Source organism: Lontra canadensis, unplaced genomic scaffold, assembly GCF_010015895.1.
Source record: "Lontra canadensis isolate GAN:19392208 unplaced genomic scaffold, GSC_riverotter_1.0 scaffold133, whole genome shotgun sequence".
Taxonomy (NCBI): domain Eukaryota; kingdom Metazoa; phylum Chordata; class Mammalia; order Carnivora; family Mustelidae; genus Lontra; species Lontra canadensis.
In genome coordinates this window covers 1,439,987-1,455,334 of record NW_022631127.1, presented here as the reverse complement: position 1 = coordinate 1,455,334, position 15,348 = coordinate 1,439,987, and the positions used below count along the sequence as shown (strand labels likewise).

The 15,348-nt window shown below is 52.3% G+C and overlaps 1 protein-coding gene across 1 annotated transcript in view; it reads left to right on the top strand.

The window, feature by feature from the left end:
* EEFSEC (eukaryotic elongation factor, selenocysteine-tRNA specific) overlaps positions 1 to 15,348 on the top strand; it is a 248,410-nt gene that overhangs the window by 112,674 nt on the left and 120,388 nt on the right. The window lies entirely within an intron of this gene.

Genomic DNA, 15,348 nt, shown 5'->3' with positions numbered 1-15,348 from the left:
CACCCTTATAAGTCGTTCAAAAGAACGTGTCAAACACCCCTACTTAGAGCAGCTCCTGCCTCCTGGGGCTTTGGGCCCTGTCTTCCGTTCCAGGCCTTCAGACTGGGCCAGTGCCCCATTGTGTCCCACTGGCTGATGGAGACGGGCTCAGCAGCAGAGCAGCGAGGCTCAGGGCCTTGTGGGCTCCCTGAAATAACGGTGCTTCTGAGGCACGGGCTTCCTCCAGGCTCAGTGGTGATAGGTACGGCCGGGAGCCCAGCCAGCACAGGGTGCCCAGGGCAGCCAGAAGACGGGGCAGGGGTGGGGGTGGGTGGTGATGCTGCTGTGAGGCCGTGACAATGGAGACCAGTGTCCCTCGCTCAAAAGGGTGGCGTGGCAACTGTGGGCTGGATCCTCGGCCCACCACCTGCTCTTTGTGTGGCTCTAAGCACGTGACCTGCTCTCTCTCACCTAGCATGTGACCTGCTCTCTCTCACTTCTGTCCCCTCAGTTGTAAAGTCAGGAAAAGAACACTAGCTGTGGAGTTGGCGTGCAGGTTAGATGAGGTTAGTAGGTGTCCTGTGCTCAGAACGGTGCTGTATCAGAGTTTGCTGTGATAGCGATGGTGCTTATCACATTACCAGGAGCTGTACTGTTCTTTATGTGCCTTTCACAAGGACTAGGGAACTTTCACAGTGGTGCTGGGAGGCTAACGTTGTTTATCCCCATTGTACCAAGGAGGCGTCTGAGGTCCAGAGAAGTTAAGTAACTTGCCCAAGGTCTCACAGCAAGTATGTGGTGGAGCTGGCATTCAGCCCCAGATCAGTTGCTGGGGTGTCTTTGGGGTCCCCTGATACCTGGACCCACAGAGCTGAGAACAGATGCGATCGTGTGCACTGCGACTGATTCTGTGATTACACGGTGCTGCTCTGACCGACTTAGCAGAACAGGCCTTTCCTGGCTGAGGCTTTTGCTACTTTTTTCCTCTCCTTCTGAGAGCTCTTGATCTAAGAGCCTTGGATAGTTGTTTTTACTAAAGCAAAATTCACAAACACTGCTATGGAAGATGTTTGTGTATTCCTTTAAGAAGCCTCTGCATAAATCCCAGGCCAAGCCTGTTTTGAAACTGTAGTTTTTTTCCCAGAAGAATTGTTATCACAAGGCTGAGAGTTTGGAACATTCACTGCCAAATACTTTTTGACAGCTTCTTTCCGAACGAAATCCGAAAGCCTCAAAATAAAAGGAATAATGTGGTCTTTATTTTCATTTGTTTATTGGGAATTAGCTCTGACATCTAAGAGCACATAGTCAGCATGAGGAAAATGGGCTGGCTGTGGTGGAAGTGCGTGGAAGGAAAAGGAGCAGCAGCACCACAGACTGAGAGGGCAACACTGGCCCTTGGCAGACATCAGGTGGTCCCCCATCTCTGCCTCGGCCTGGAGCTGTGGCCTCACCCCCTCCTGCCCTGCCATACATGGCAGCAACCCTGCTCACCCGGGTCGTTTGGTCGCTTGTCCTTCTCTTAGGCACCATGCCAGCTGCTGGAGATCCTTGGAAGGACTCATGGCCCTAGGAGAGAGACAAATAAACAAAAGCTCACAACAGTGTGTTAACGGGTGATGGGGGCAGGGAGCACAGCCGTACAGAAGGGGCAAAAAAGCCTTCCCAGAGGCGGTGTCTCTGCGGAGAAGGGGAGGCAAAGCTGGCTGGGGAGCTTCCAGGGCCTGCCAGTGGCTGGTTCCTGCTGTGAGAGGCCACGTGGTGGGGGATGAGGCCTCCATGGTACCTAGGGGCTAGCCGATGACACATCTCAAATCCTGCAGGCTCAGAAGGCTGGGAAGGCATGCGAGGTCGGATGGATGTGCCTCAGGCTGTCCTGCAGCAGGCTGCCGCTGCTGCTGCAGTGCAGAGGAGGGTCCCGAGGCCGGCCTTTTGGGAGCCTGTTGGTTATCCCAACGAGAGCAGAGAGGAGGTTTCTCCAGATGCCCTTGTCCTTCGTACCCAGAGGAGCCAAGGGCACGATGAAAGTCTGGAGTGCCACCAGGGACCCGTCCACTTCCGAGCGGGGCCAGCTTACCCAAGGACTACCCTCACCCTCAGCCCTGTTCTGCCCCGCCCTGTTCAGCTCCCCTCCCTGGCAGCACATGGCACCAGCACGCGACGTCTCTTTTCTAGCTCCTGACGTCGCAGATTTCCATCCCGAGAAGAGACCCCTCAGGGCCGCTGCTCATGTCTGTGGACCACTGTTTCTCCATCAAAGGCCAAGGCACTGTGATGACAGGGACCATCCTCTCAGGCTCCATCAGCCTCGGTGACAGTGTGGAGATTCCTGCCCTCAAGGTCAGTCTTACCTTGTCCTTCCTTTTCGTTTGTCTCTCTAGTGGCGAGCAAGAGGGTCGGCCCCTTTGTCTCTCCAGTGGCTGAGCTACTGGGCCAGGTCCCCAGGGCTGGCCCTCTGGCTCTGCTCCGCTCCATTTTCTCTCCTACCTTTCCTGGATTCTAGAACCACCACTCTCCCTAGTTCTCATAACAATACCCACATGGGGAGGCCTGTGATGTGCCATGGTGAGCCTGCCAAGTAGGTGTTCTTTGTAGATGAAGAAGTGGAAGCTCTAGAAGGTGTAGTGGGCTCAGAATCACGTGATCAACAAGTGAGGGCGCAAGGTGCGTGCCTGCCCTTTCTCAAGCTCCGTATGTCAAGCTGGCAAGTATGCGCGGAGTTCTCTCTGGGTTCTTTTTGCCTCGCGACAGCAGTTTCAAACTAAACACAGTTACAGTCTTGTGTCGCTCAGACTCCTACATTCTGGAGTCTATCCAGAAGAGTTTTTTACTCGTAGTGACCACTGGTAGATACCATGTTATCCCCTGGAAGACCTGTGGGCAGCTGCGTGTCTCCCTGTTGCCTCCGCCTCTGGCAACTACCAGCCTGGCTCTGATCTCAGTGCTGTTCAATGGCCTTGATGGTTCCCATCTGTAGTGGGCTTTTCTTGTGGTTTTAGTTTACTGGAGAAGAAGCACTTAGAGCCTCCTTGACCACCCTTCTCTTCAGGGGGAATAAAGGGTGGGGAACAAGGGCTAGTTAGAGCCAGGCAGATCCTATGAAGACATCTGGGGTGCAGGGTGGTTGTCTAGTTCTCAAAGGAACCTGGAGTGCAGGGACATGGAGGCGTGAACTTGGCCCTCTATACTGTGCCAGGGACAGCACCAACTGCTAGATGCACTCACAGCTCTACGTCAGTGGATTCAGTTTGCCTGCTAACTGGGAGTTCTCCCTGGAGGGCTGTCTTGAGACAGATTCTAAGGTTGTCTGGCTTACTAGATGTATTAGAGTCCTCCTCAAAAACAGAGTGTGTGTGTATGCATGTGTGTGTGTATATATATGTGGGTATATTTTAAGGAATTGGCTCACGTGATTATGAGGCCCAGAAGGTCTGAAATCCACTGGATAGGCCAACAAGATAGAGACCCAGGGAGGTAGTTCAAATCTGAAGGCTATTGGCTGGCAGAATTTCTTCTTCTTCCAAGGAGGTCAGTCTTCCTGTTCAGGCCTTTAACTGATTGGACGGAGTCCACCCACATTATGGAGGGTTAATCTGCTTTCCTCAGAGTTTACTCCTCTTAATGTTAATTTCATCCAAAAAATACCCTCACAGAAATATCCAGAATAATGCTCGACCAAACATGTACGTACAGTGGCTTAGCCTAGTTGACACATAAAATACCCCACCACCCTGTGGGGGAGAACCACAATGACAGTGGCTGCCCTGAAGAAGGAGAGGCCAAGGGGCACCCATACCTTGTGTTGGCCATTTCTGGTCTAGGATAGCCTGGGAGGATGTAGGAAAGGGGCATTTCATGGCTGAGAGGAATGACCAGGGCTTCCCAGGTAAAGGAGACCTCAGGTTTAAATCACCCCGCTCTACTCATTTTATGGTGGTGTGGCTGTTGCTTCCTTCTGCAGGGCTGGAGTTATTCAGGAAGAGTCTCCTGACCAGGGAGGACCAACCTCAAGAAAAGCTTCCCTGATAGGCCTGAGACTGGCCAGGTTCCAGGGCTCCCTGGGGTGGCAGCAGGAGCTGAGGGACAATGACCCTGCCCTTCATTGTCCCAGGGCTTCCCCTGACATAGGCCCTGAGTTCTAGGGTCATAATCCCCTCCTCTGCTGGCTCTCATCGATCCTCTCTGAAGACCGTTAGTCCTGGATAAACACACCACTTAAATCAAATCCGTGTTGTGCCAGGGACTAAAAGTGTAAATCTTAAAAAAATAAAGCACAAAATTATGAAAATAAATCAAACTTACATTTAACAAAGTTAAGATTACTATAGTGCTGTGTGTTAATTCTTAGCTGGAACAGAGAATGAATCAAATGTAAATTTCTTTGCCTTCTGGGTGTTCCCTGAGGCAGACGCTGAGGAGCCACCCTTGTCCAGTGTCCCTTCTGCGCTGGGAGGAGACATGTTTGCAGCCTGGGAGAGCAGCCAGGAACAGGAAGGTGGTGTCAGGAGAGGTTGCCGTGGGACATAGACTTGGAAGCGCAGTACCTGAGGGACTGGTGTTGGATGATAAGATCAGTGGCCACTATGCTGGACCAAAGCATGGGATGAGGGAGGGCCGAGGTGGAAAGAGGCAGCCACATTAACCTGACAGGAATGTTTGAGTGGCGACATGTTCTGAGGTCTTTGGCCACTCTTTTCATCCTTATGAAGACGGAACTTATCTATTAGGGTCCCATTACTGATCTGTAGTCCTTGGGCACATGGAAGGTGCTTGGCAAGTATGAATTTAATTCTCCTCTTGCTTCTGTTCACCCGTTTCCCCCAGCCTACCTTTTAACTCTCTACTGCTGTGCTATTCTCTAATTTACTGGTCAGGGAAAGCATGACTTATAAGTAGCAAACTTGAATATGTGAATATTGCCAGTCAAAGTGAAGAAAGTATAGCCTGGTTTCTCCTTTGCTGCTTTAAGTAAAATGTGAGAGGAAAGGAGGGAACTGAAGGTGGAACTGTTAGCAAAAAGATACCTGCACTTGACAATTTGGGAGGTTCTCAGCCTTTCCAGATTCCAAACGGTGCTAAAAGGGAATGCACTTTGAAAAAGCATGCTCTGGAGAAGGGCCTTCAGTGAGGCTGGACAGCCTCTGCTGTGGAAAATAGGGATGTGACTTGTGGATCCGTTCAAACATCTTAGCAAAAGCCAGGACTAGAGATTGGCTTCTCCAGGAAGGATCTGTGGAGAACTCTCTTTTTTATTGACATACATGAGAGACCCACGAGGTTTTTGAGAATGTTGTATTCAGCAAAAACATTGCCAGCCTGGACTGAAAGGGACAGACCTGACGAAATATTAAAAAAAAAAAAAAAAAAAAAGGCAGTCGGACTTCTGTTATTCTAATTGTAGGAAATAAACTGATAGAATTACTCAGCTCTAACTCATGTTATCTTTCAAGAAAAAGGAAGAATGACTCCAGAGCCAGAGCCGTGGACACAAAGGCAGAAGCCAGAGAGGGGAGCCCAAAGGCCAGGGCCGGGGAAGCCTGTGGGCCCAGAGCGTGGAGGACCAAGCCACAGAGGGTCATTTTCAGTCCAGGAAGGCTAACAGAAGTTGCTCTGTTGGATTTCAAATTTGCTTGGGTCCAGTGACCTCTGTGTTCCCCTTCATTTTTCCCCCTGTACCTATATTCTATTATATTTTGTGATTTTAAAAATTATTATTTTTTAATTAACATATAATGTATTATTTGCTTCATGGGTACAGGTCTGTGAATCATCAGTCTTACACAATTCATAGCACTCACCATAGCCCATACCCTCCCCAATGTCCATCACCCAGCCACCCTATCCCTCCCCAACAATCACCTAGCAACCCTCAGTTTGTTTCCTGAGATTGAGTCTTATGGTTAGTCTCCCTCTCCTATCCCATCTTGTTTCATTTTTTCCCTCCCTACCCTCCACGACCCCCCACCCTATCTCTCAAATTCTTCATATCAGAGAGATTATATGATAATTGTCTTTCTCTGACTTATTTCACTTAGCATAATACCCTCTAGCTCTGCCTATATTTTAAAGCAAAAAGCCTGTCTTCTCGTTTCACACATCCACAGATGGAGAGGCATTTGGCCCCAGGATGGGTCATATCTGTGCCTGATTAGGTGGGTTAGATGATATTTTTGAGCTGATGATATTTAGATGAGATTTTGGACTTAGAGTATGCTATAACAGGGGTGAGAAATTGGCGATGTTGGGGGAAAGTATTTTGTATCCCATCACATGGGATGGATGTGAATGAAGGTTTGGGGACTCGAGGATGGATTGTAGTGGGTAGAATTGTGGCCTACAAAAGCTGTGTTCCCCTAGGTGCTCAGAAATGACCTTCTTTGGAATATGAGTCTTTGTAGATGTAATTAAGGTAACAGAGGGGACCAACCCCGCTGACATGTGGATTTTGGACTTCTGGCCATCAGGACTGCGAGAGAACACATTTCTGTTGTTTCACGCTACCAGCTTTGGTCATTGGTTTAGGGCAGCCCTAGGAAATGAACATGGATTTTGGATGGAAAGGACTGAAGTCAGAACACACCTCACGTCCTTTGCTGTTGTGGGCAGGCCTCGTCACTCCTCTGAGCTTTGACTTGGTCGCGGGGGATGACCGGGGTGCTGTGGGGATGACACAAGCTGTACACACACGGGTGGTACAGGTTAGTGGTGGAGTCAGGACTGCTGCGTACAGATGGCCAGCTCTGTTCCTTCCTTCCTTTCCTGTAACTCCCCCGCAGCAGGTGAGAAAGCCCAGGTCTGTTAAGCAACCAGACAGCAGAGCCAGCATCTGAAGTCATTCCTCTGGCTCCAAAGACCCGGCTGTATCTACTATATCCACTGCCCCTGGGGCCCCAAAGAGACGCCAGGGCCGGTGGCGTTTCCTCTCTGGGGCCAGACCCTCCCACCTCCAGAGCAGCTTCGTAGGTGAGCCTGGCGCCCCACTGAGGCCTCTCCTGGGCCACAGAGCCTATAGAAACACATTTCGGAAGCTCCTAAGGTCCAGAGCTCCTGACCTCCTCTTGCCCCCACTTTCCAGTAACTATAATTGGTGGCCAGTGCCTATCGGGCACTGGGGACATTGCAGGGTGGGGGCTTTAAACTAGATGGCCCTCCTCCCCAAACCTGGTGACATCCCTGTCAGATTTCACTAATCAACTTGGACACATCTGACCGCTTGAACTCCCTCAGAGGCAGGGCACAGCAATTCCAAATAAACAGTCACATTCCCCTCCTGGCCAGGGCTGGCCCGCCGGAGCCGGTCAGACCCTGGCCCCTGTCTCTGCTGCCTGCGTCCATTCCCAGCTGGGGCCCATTAGCTGATAGAGGGAATGTTGGGGGAATGGGAGTGGAGGAGAAAAACCAAATCCCACTTAGATCCCCAAATGGCGTGAACACCAGACATCCCAAAATTCGCCAGCCTCTTTCTCAGGCTTTTGGTTCTCCCGATCCCTCAGCCCGCGAAATCCGTTTGGTCACATCTGATCAGGGGATTTCAGGCTAGTGATGTTTCTAATAACAATTGGCTACCGGGGTTGTCATGTCCAAAACTCTCAGAGCCACAGACCACAAGAGAAGAGAAAGAGAGGTCTGGGAGTTGAGAGGCAAATGCTCGGCTTCTCTGTATCTCACTAATTTATCCCAAACTGAAGTCTCACCTTGGTCCAGGGCCTCTGGCAGAGGGGCGCTGTGGTGTGCTGACAGTAGGGATAGCAGGCAGGAGGTGCCTGGCGCCATGGAGGCACCCAGGTTTTAGCTGGTAACTCTTGTCTACTTTATCGTTGCCATTCAGGATTCCTTTCCTGTGGAATGTCTCTTGTGGGGTACAGTTGCAGTAAATGGCAGGACAGCTCCCAGGTTATAAGGAAACTGTTCTTTTCAGGGCTGCTGAGGGCGTTCTTGAAATGGAAATACACTTCACAGCCCACACTGACCACCGTGAGTCCGTGTTCGTTTTCCAGTGATGGTGATAAACATCTAAATAGATACCTATTTACTTGGCAGAATTGTTTGAGAAAAGTTCAGAATTCGACAGCATATTCCTCCAAATTAGGTCCATATTCAGACTTATTTTTTTTTTATAAAAACCTCCAGAAAGGGAAAAAAAAATTCTTAAGTACCACTAGGCATTGTTACTCTTACCTTTGCCTCCACCCTTGGGCACTGATCACAGGAGAGAGAAAGCTATGACGTCTGAAAAGATGTATTTTCTCACCCCAGCAAGCCCATGGCTGTACCTCTGCCTTCCCTGTGCTTCCCCAACTCCTAGCAACCCTCCTTCCTTTATCCTTGTTTTTCACCTGGAAGCCTTGGTGGTGGGCCATTCCCCTAACCTGGAGCACGTGACCTCTTTCCTCATGAATCCCTTCATGCCTTCCTTGGATAGTTAGCTGCTCCCTCGCATGGGTGCTCTGGGTCCGCATTTAGGCGCTGCCTGGCACTGTGTCTGTCTCTGTGTCTGTTTCTGCCTGTGTCTCCCGCCATACTCATCTTCTGGAGGGCAGAGGCTGGGTCTTCTCTGTCTCTGTGCCCTTTGCGCCCGTCCTAGGGCTAGGCCCAGAGGAAGCCCCAGAAACTGTTTGATGCACAAAACAGTAGGGAAAACCCGATAAGGCAAATGAAACTCTTTGTTTTGTAGCAGAATTTTGATTCCAAGTAGATAGTGAACGACCAGAGGACTGGGTTTGGAGCAGCTGCTCCCCCTGCCTCATGGGTCTAGATGGAGAAACCCGGAGCCGGGCAGCTGTCAGCTTCCTGCTCTGGCTGTCTTATCTTCGAGGCTTGCGTCTTGATGCTTCCCCAGTGAGCAGCGCCAGAGATACTCCTGGGTCCCAGCGTCGGCATTTTCCGGGAATATATACCAGGAGCCCAGGGCTACAGACCTGGATTCCTGAGCCACCTGTGCAGATCAGCTGTCAAGACCAAGCTCCCTCTGCTTTTATGTCTTTTATCAAAAATGTAAAGCCTGGTCTTCATCCTTCCTCATTTCCTGTTTCAGAAGATCTATAAGGAAGGAAGGCTTTCTCTGAATTCGCTGTTTTCATGGTAGTTGGCTTTGGTGTGAAAACTCCTGGGAGTTCATTCTCTGTACCTGGAAGTCACATGTGCCAGGGGTGTGGAGCTGACGAAGCAGAGGGGGATAGAGAAGGAGAGAGGGGAGTGAAGGAAATGAGGAGCGTTTTGGAAAAGCCAGCGCAAGGAGGGCAGAGGCAGGCGTTGATCAGGAGGTACCTATGATCCGATCCCCTTTCACTCGGTGTCCTGCCTCAGGAGGATCTCTGCCATCAAGTCCTTGCCCTCCACCCAGTCCCACTGGGACTGTGACCCTCCCTGGCTCAGGTGCCTGCCCCCACCCACTGATGGAAGGACAGACAGCAAGGGCTTTGCAGAGCCATGCTGTGTCCTACTTCTCTGCTGGTGGGGCCCTCATCTCCAGGATGAGATCTGAAGTGCCTTATGTGGCAGAGAGCCAACTGTAGTCTCACCATTGTCACCTCCAGCCTCAGTTGCTTTCTGCTTTTTTCACCACTTCCCCCCCCCACCCAAAGCACCAGTTTGTACTCTGTATTTGTTTATTTTTCCTAAGAATTTCTTAAGAATTTTTTTTATTATTATTTGAGAGAGAGGGGCAGAGAGAGAAGCAGACTTCCCGCTGAGCAGGAAGCCCAATGCAGGACTCCGTTCAGGACCCTGGGATCACGACCTGAACTGAAGGCAGATGCTTAACCAACTGAGCCACCCTGACAGCCCTTTCATGAGTCTACTTCTTGTTGCGTGTTTGTTTGTTCGTTCATTTCTTAGAGTCCACACATGAGTGACATCAAGGTATTTGCCTTTCTGGGTATGACCTCACCTCTCTCACTCCAACCTCAGTTTCTTATCCTAGAGCCACACCAGATCTCTCATGCTTGTCATGTCTTAGGCAGGGCTCTGGTGGCAAGTGATGGAAATACACAACCCAGACACTCCTGGTGGGACGGGAAAGGGGCAGGCCGGCTTCCTTACTGAGAAGCTTGGTGGGGCTGATGCCTCCCTCCAGACTTGTTCTAGGTGGACCACTCTCCCAGGCCTTGTCCCCAAGTCCATTCTACCCAGGTGCAGCCCCTCCCTTGCCAGTGATGGGTGACCCAGATCTGGACAGTGAGATGTGAAGGGAGATTTCTGGGGGAAGGGGGGTTCTCCTGCAGGGAGGGTTGTGACATTTGAACCTGCCAAGAGGAGTGCCACAATCTGACTGGGAGGGCTGGATTCCATATCCACCCCTGGAGTGGGGGTGGGGGCTCCTGGGAAGAATGGGCCCCCAAGGAAGTTGGGGTAATGATGCTAGGAAGTAAGCATCAAGGAGGCAAAGCTGAGGAACTTGGTGTTCGTTCTTACTTCCTGCTGTCTCGACAGCCCGCTTCTGGTCAGAGGGGCTGAACTGGAGTCCCTCCCCCTCACTCAATCCTAGGGCAGTTACATCACCTCCTGGGGCCTGTTTTTTTGTGAGCTACTCATGAAGATTCAAGGACAGTCCCATACTGTGCTTGTAACAGGGCCTGCATACGGGGATAGCTGTCTTTATTATTATCACATGCCACTCTGAATCTTGTCTTTCCCCCATTCACTGTGCCTTTTTATGTAGCCCCCAGAGCTCAGTACTCAGGGGTTGGATGAGCTAAGGTCAGCATACCCTGCCTCTGCTCGCTGCCCCCCCCAACCCTAAACACCACAGCTCTGCGAGACCTTTGCCTCTGCCCCACGTTCCTTCTGGCTTGGGGATCAGAATCACCATCTACAGCCAAGTTGTAATATCCTGTTGTCTCCCTAACGAGGCCCTGAGGAGGAAGGACAGGCGACAGGCGAGGACAGAGATTGATCTCAGAGCAGGCAGGGAGCTCAGGAAGGTTTCTCTGTGTAGGTGCTGTTGTCAGAGACGTGTGCCCAGCATCCTAAAGACGTAGCAGGCTGGAGGAGGCTGCCTCGTTCGGAGACTCTGTCCAGCTGGTCCTCACCCCTCAGTCACAAGTGACTCATGTGCCATTCTACATCAGCCCTTGGAGAAGACTGCAGCTTCCACTTCCAGAAGCCCTGTCTCCCTTTTGTTCGTGTGTGTGTGTGTGTGTGTGTGTGTGTCTTCCTTTATATTCTGAGAGTGGTTTTCGTCATGCCGATGTGTCCCTCTCCAGAGAGGGTGCTGACACTGGCCACCCACACTGGGGCCTGATTGCTCGGATGCTGGTGGCTGGATGAGGAAGGCTGGCGCGTCCGGCCTCACTGGGGTCCAGCTTCTCTTAGTTTAGCCTCAGATGGCTTCTGGAAGTATGAGTTCTGAAACCCAGCACACTATTGGGCCAGCATGGGGAAGGAGCGTGAGAGCAGGCTGTGGCTGTAGGATTGTTTGTTGGCTATCATGGAGTGGGACTATGTCCCAGGCTCGGATGTAAACCTTTTTTATGTATTCTTCCTGTGCTTCCAGCAGCTCTGCGGGAGGTGCTGTTGTCCTCTGTTTTATAGGGCATGCAACGGAGACACAAAGATGTAAAAATCTTGTATAAGCTGGGGCGCCTGGGTGGCTCTGTTGGGTAAGCGTTTGTCTTCTGCTTGGGTTGTGATCCCAGGGTCCTGGGATTGAACCTCACATCGGGCTCGGAGCCTGCTTCTCCTTCTGCCCCATGCTTGCTCTCTCTCTCTCTCTCAAATAAATAAATAAAATATTAAAAGTCTTCTATAAGCCAATCAGTGGAGGACTCTGGAGTGAAACTCTGTCAGCCAGCATCTAAGATGTATGCTCACCCCAGCTCTCTGGGCAGGCATGAGGAGTCCACCGAACCCCATAACCCTGTCTCTCTCACATCAAATGAAGTCACTGTGGTGATGAACCAGGGACCCTCAGAGAAGAATATCCCGGAGCCAGGACCCTCAGATCATGACCCTGAGCTGAGGGCAGACGCTTCACTGACTGAGCCACCCCAGCGCCCCCAGCTTATAGATGTTTACGTCTTTGTGTCTCTAGCCCGTGCCCTCTAATATGGAGGCCAGCTTTAGAGGCACTGCTTCATTCTGCCTGACCTTGTTCCTGGCTCCATGGGACCCTCCACCAGGGAGCTGGAAGTGCTGGGGCCGTCCTGAGGGCGGTTGTGCAGGTGGAGGGCACAGCTAGCTTCCAGGGCCTGGAGGGTCCTAAACCTATGACAGCGGGCTGTGTCTGATCCCGAGCAGCCTCAGCATTCCCCACAGTCCTCTGCAGAGAGGACACTGGCGCTCTTATGCCTCAGTTGGAGCAGGGGAGAAATGGCTGCTACAGCCCCGGTGCTGTCCTCTGCAGAAAGGGTGACAGCCTGTGGCGGCTGTGCAACCCCACCCTGGCTTTGCTCTGCCCCCCTACAAAGGCAGGTCCCCTCGGTAAAGCTGCCAACTCATCTGGTTATACTTGATGTATGTTTCAAGTCTTGTGGTCAGGACCTTGAGGGCAGGTAGAGCCCCAATTGGGCCTGGGCTGACGTGCAGCTCTCCTAGCCCTTCTTGGGGATTCTGGTGCCTGAGGCCACAAAGAAAACCCTGGCCCCATCTGACCAGCTGCTTCCCCTGATGGCAGGACTGAACACTGGCCCTCCGAAGCTTCCTGCTAACTAGCACTCTTGTTAGGCTAGATGGACATCTTGGGATCCAGCCTTCTCTCCGGCCCACCTAGAAGCCTGAATGCGGGCACCCCCACCGCCTGGCTGTGCCCTGGCCTTCACAGCTGAGGGCAGTATGGCGGGGAAGTGAGGAGCAGGGTGCGGAGCGCCACTCTGCCTTGGTTTATGTCCCGCACACCAGCTCTATGACCACATGGAAGCTACGTCAGCTCTGTGCTTCAGTTTCCCCCTCTGTAAGGTGTGGGGATAATGTTACCTTCGGCGGGGAGTTAGCGTGAGGATTAAATGGGTTCCAGAGTATCTTTCCAAGTGCCTAGGTTCCAAGGTGTGCTTGGTAATCATCGCCTATTGTTAGCACTGCAGGAAGCCTCGAGGCCCTCGTGCCCTGGCCGGTGCCCTCCAGGTGGAACCTTGGTGATCAGATGGCACCTGCTGGTGGCCAGGTGGGGAACAGACCCAGAAGGGGTAGCTGTGGGGTAGGAGGGGAGTGTGGCCGGCTTACAGACCTCTCCTGAGGAAAGTGTGGGTCCCAGCCCACAGTGGCCTCACAAGACCCACAGAGCAGCTGTGGCACACTGCTGTCCCCTGCAAGTCGTTGTGTGAAAACCCCTCCATTGTATAAAAGCTTCTGAGTAAAATTAAATCCATTTATTGTTTCAGGGAAGAGACTGTGATTCAATTAGAACACTCATGAGTGCTGTGTTGTGGCCTAGGCACCGTGCCAGGCAGTCCCTGCCCACACGCCAGCCAGGAGACCAGGGTCTGGGGTCCTGGGTACAAACGCTCAGCTCTGTGACCATGGGAAGGGCATTCCCCACTCTCCTGCCAGGCCACCTTCTCGAAGTAAGAATCGTCCGCATACAGCCATAATTGCTCCTGAGGGCCTCAGGCAGCTGCTTTCCCAGTGCTGTTGGCCCCACCACAGTCAGGTGAGCACCACGGGGAAGTGCTCACTCGGCCAGGGGAGCTGGCATAGGTTCTGGAACAAGGCTACGTAGATGAATGCGGGCTTACCAAGACTTCGGGGGTGCTGTGGTTCCCTCCTTGGCTGAGGACTATAGCCAGTGTGACATGCAGGCATGTCCCTGAGGGTGGTGGAAAATGTGAGCTGGCAGCAAGGCTGAGAAGGCAAGACCTAGAACACTGGGGGCCCAAAGGGGCTTCCTCTGTCAGGAAGTGGGCACCCAGCCAGACTTAGAGCACCAGCTGGAAGCGGTCTTGCTGCAGAAAACGCTCAGTCAGCGGACAGTTGACTAGTGCTAGGCCGTGCCCAGTGCAAACATGGGTGCCGCCTGACCCACAGAGGAGTGTTTGATCTTCAGCCTCAGGTCCACTGCCTTCTCTCTCCTAGGCAGCAAGTTCTGGTTCCCGCAGAAAGTGTGGCCATGCAGACCCTGTTTGACCATGGAGACTGTGCCCCCATGAAGCTAGCCCTGCCTAAACTGCCTGCCCGCAGTGCCGCCGGCCCACCTCCTGTGGGGTCAGGTGCTGAAAGCGAGCAAAGCCTGGACTGACCCTTGGGGATCCTGCTCAGGGGGTGGGTGGGCGTCAGGGTGGTGGGTGGGCAGGTGGCTCTCCCTTCATGTGAGAAGGGTGCTGAGTGAGAATGGTTTCTAGAACATGGAGCAAACAGTCCAGGAGAGCTTCCAGCCCTGCTTCCCTGATAGGGTGTGTTGAAGCTGAGCCTCAAGGGGCAGGGCTTTGCCAGGCCATTCCAAGCAAAAGAGTAGCACGTGGTGAAGCCCAGAGATGAGACCATGCCTGGTACATCTGAGGGAAACATGACGTTCATTGTGGCAGAGTCTGGGAAGAGGAATGCCCAGCACGTGGTTTTGGTGATCTTCAGAAGATCACCAGAGCTGGGCTTTGGGCCTAGGGAGGGTGTTCCAAAGGCCACATCTCGAAGAGGAGGCTGTGACAGAGTCGTGTCCTGTGGTAATGTCCCATGTGTCTCGAGAGTATGCCTTGTCCTGTTGGGGAGGCACTACGACACTTAGAAAGTGAGCTTGAGAGAGGTCATCTGGGTGTTCTGGTGCCCTGCTCCTCTGCTCTGGGGCCTGTGCTCTGGCTCGTCTCAGGCCCCTTCTTGCCCTCCACATACTCCTGGTTTGGGACCTCAGGCTTGGTCCCAGGCCCTTGCTCAGTGATTGGAATAAATCCCTCACGTAGCCTCTGCTCCTGACCTTCCTCCCCTTGACAGGAGTTCAGGGCCTGGCAGGGGTCTAATCCATTATTTCGCACACTCAGTTGGGGTGAGGGTGGGCCATTCAGAATCGCTGAGGATGCTTGTTAGAAAATCTTGTCATCTCCCTCCCCACCACCACGGGAACCAGGGAATGAATGTTTGAGCTGATCACCTGAGGTCATTCTTATTATCAGGCTGTTTGGGAAAACTGTGGGCCAGGGTTTGGGCTCTGGAGTTGGACAGACCTGGCTCAAGTCCCTGATTTGCCACATGCCATCACCTTCCTCATCTATACATGGAGGAGCTGTGGGTTATAGTGCCTGCTTTCTAGGGTCACTGTGGTAAGTAGGAGATAAAGACCTCACATAGAGTGGCCAGCATGTTCATTCAGCCCTTCTATTCAGTACCTACTGTGTGCCAGGTGCAAGGCTAGGTCATAGGAATAGAGCATGGATAAGTCGGGTCACATTTCTGTTCACACAGAATTTACCTTCTAACAGTAGGGGGTATGGGCACATAAATGGCTTG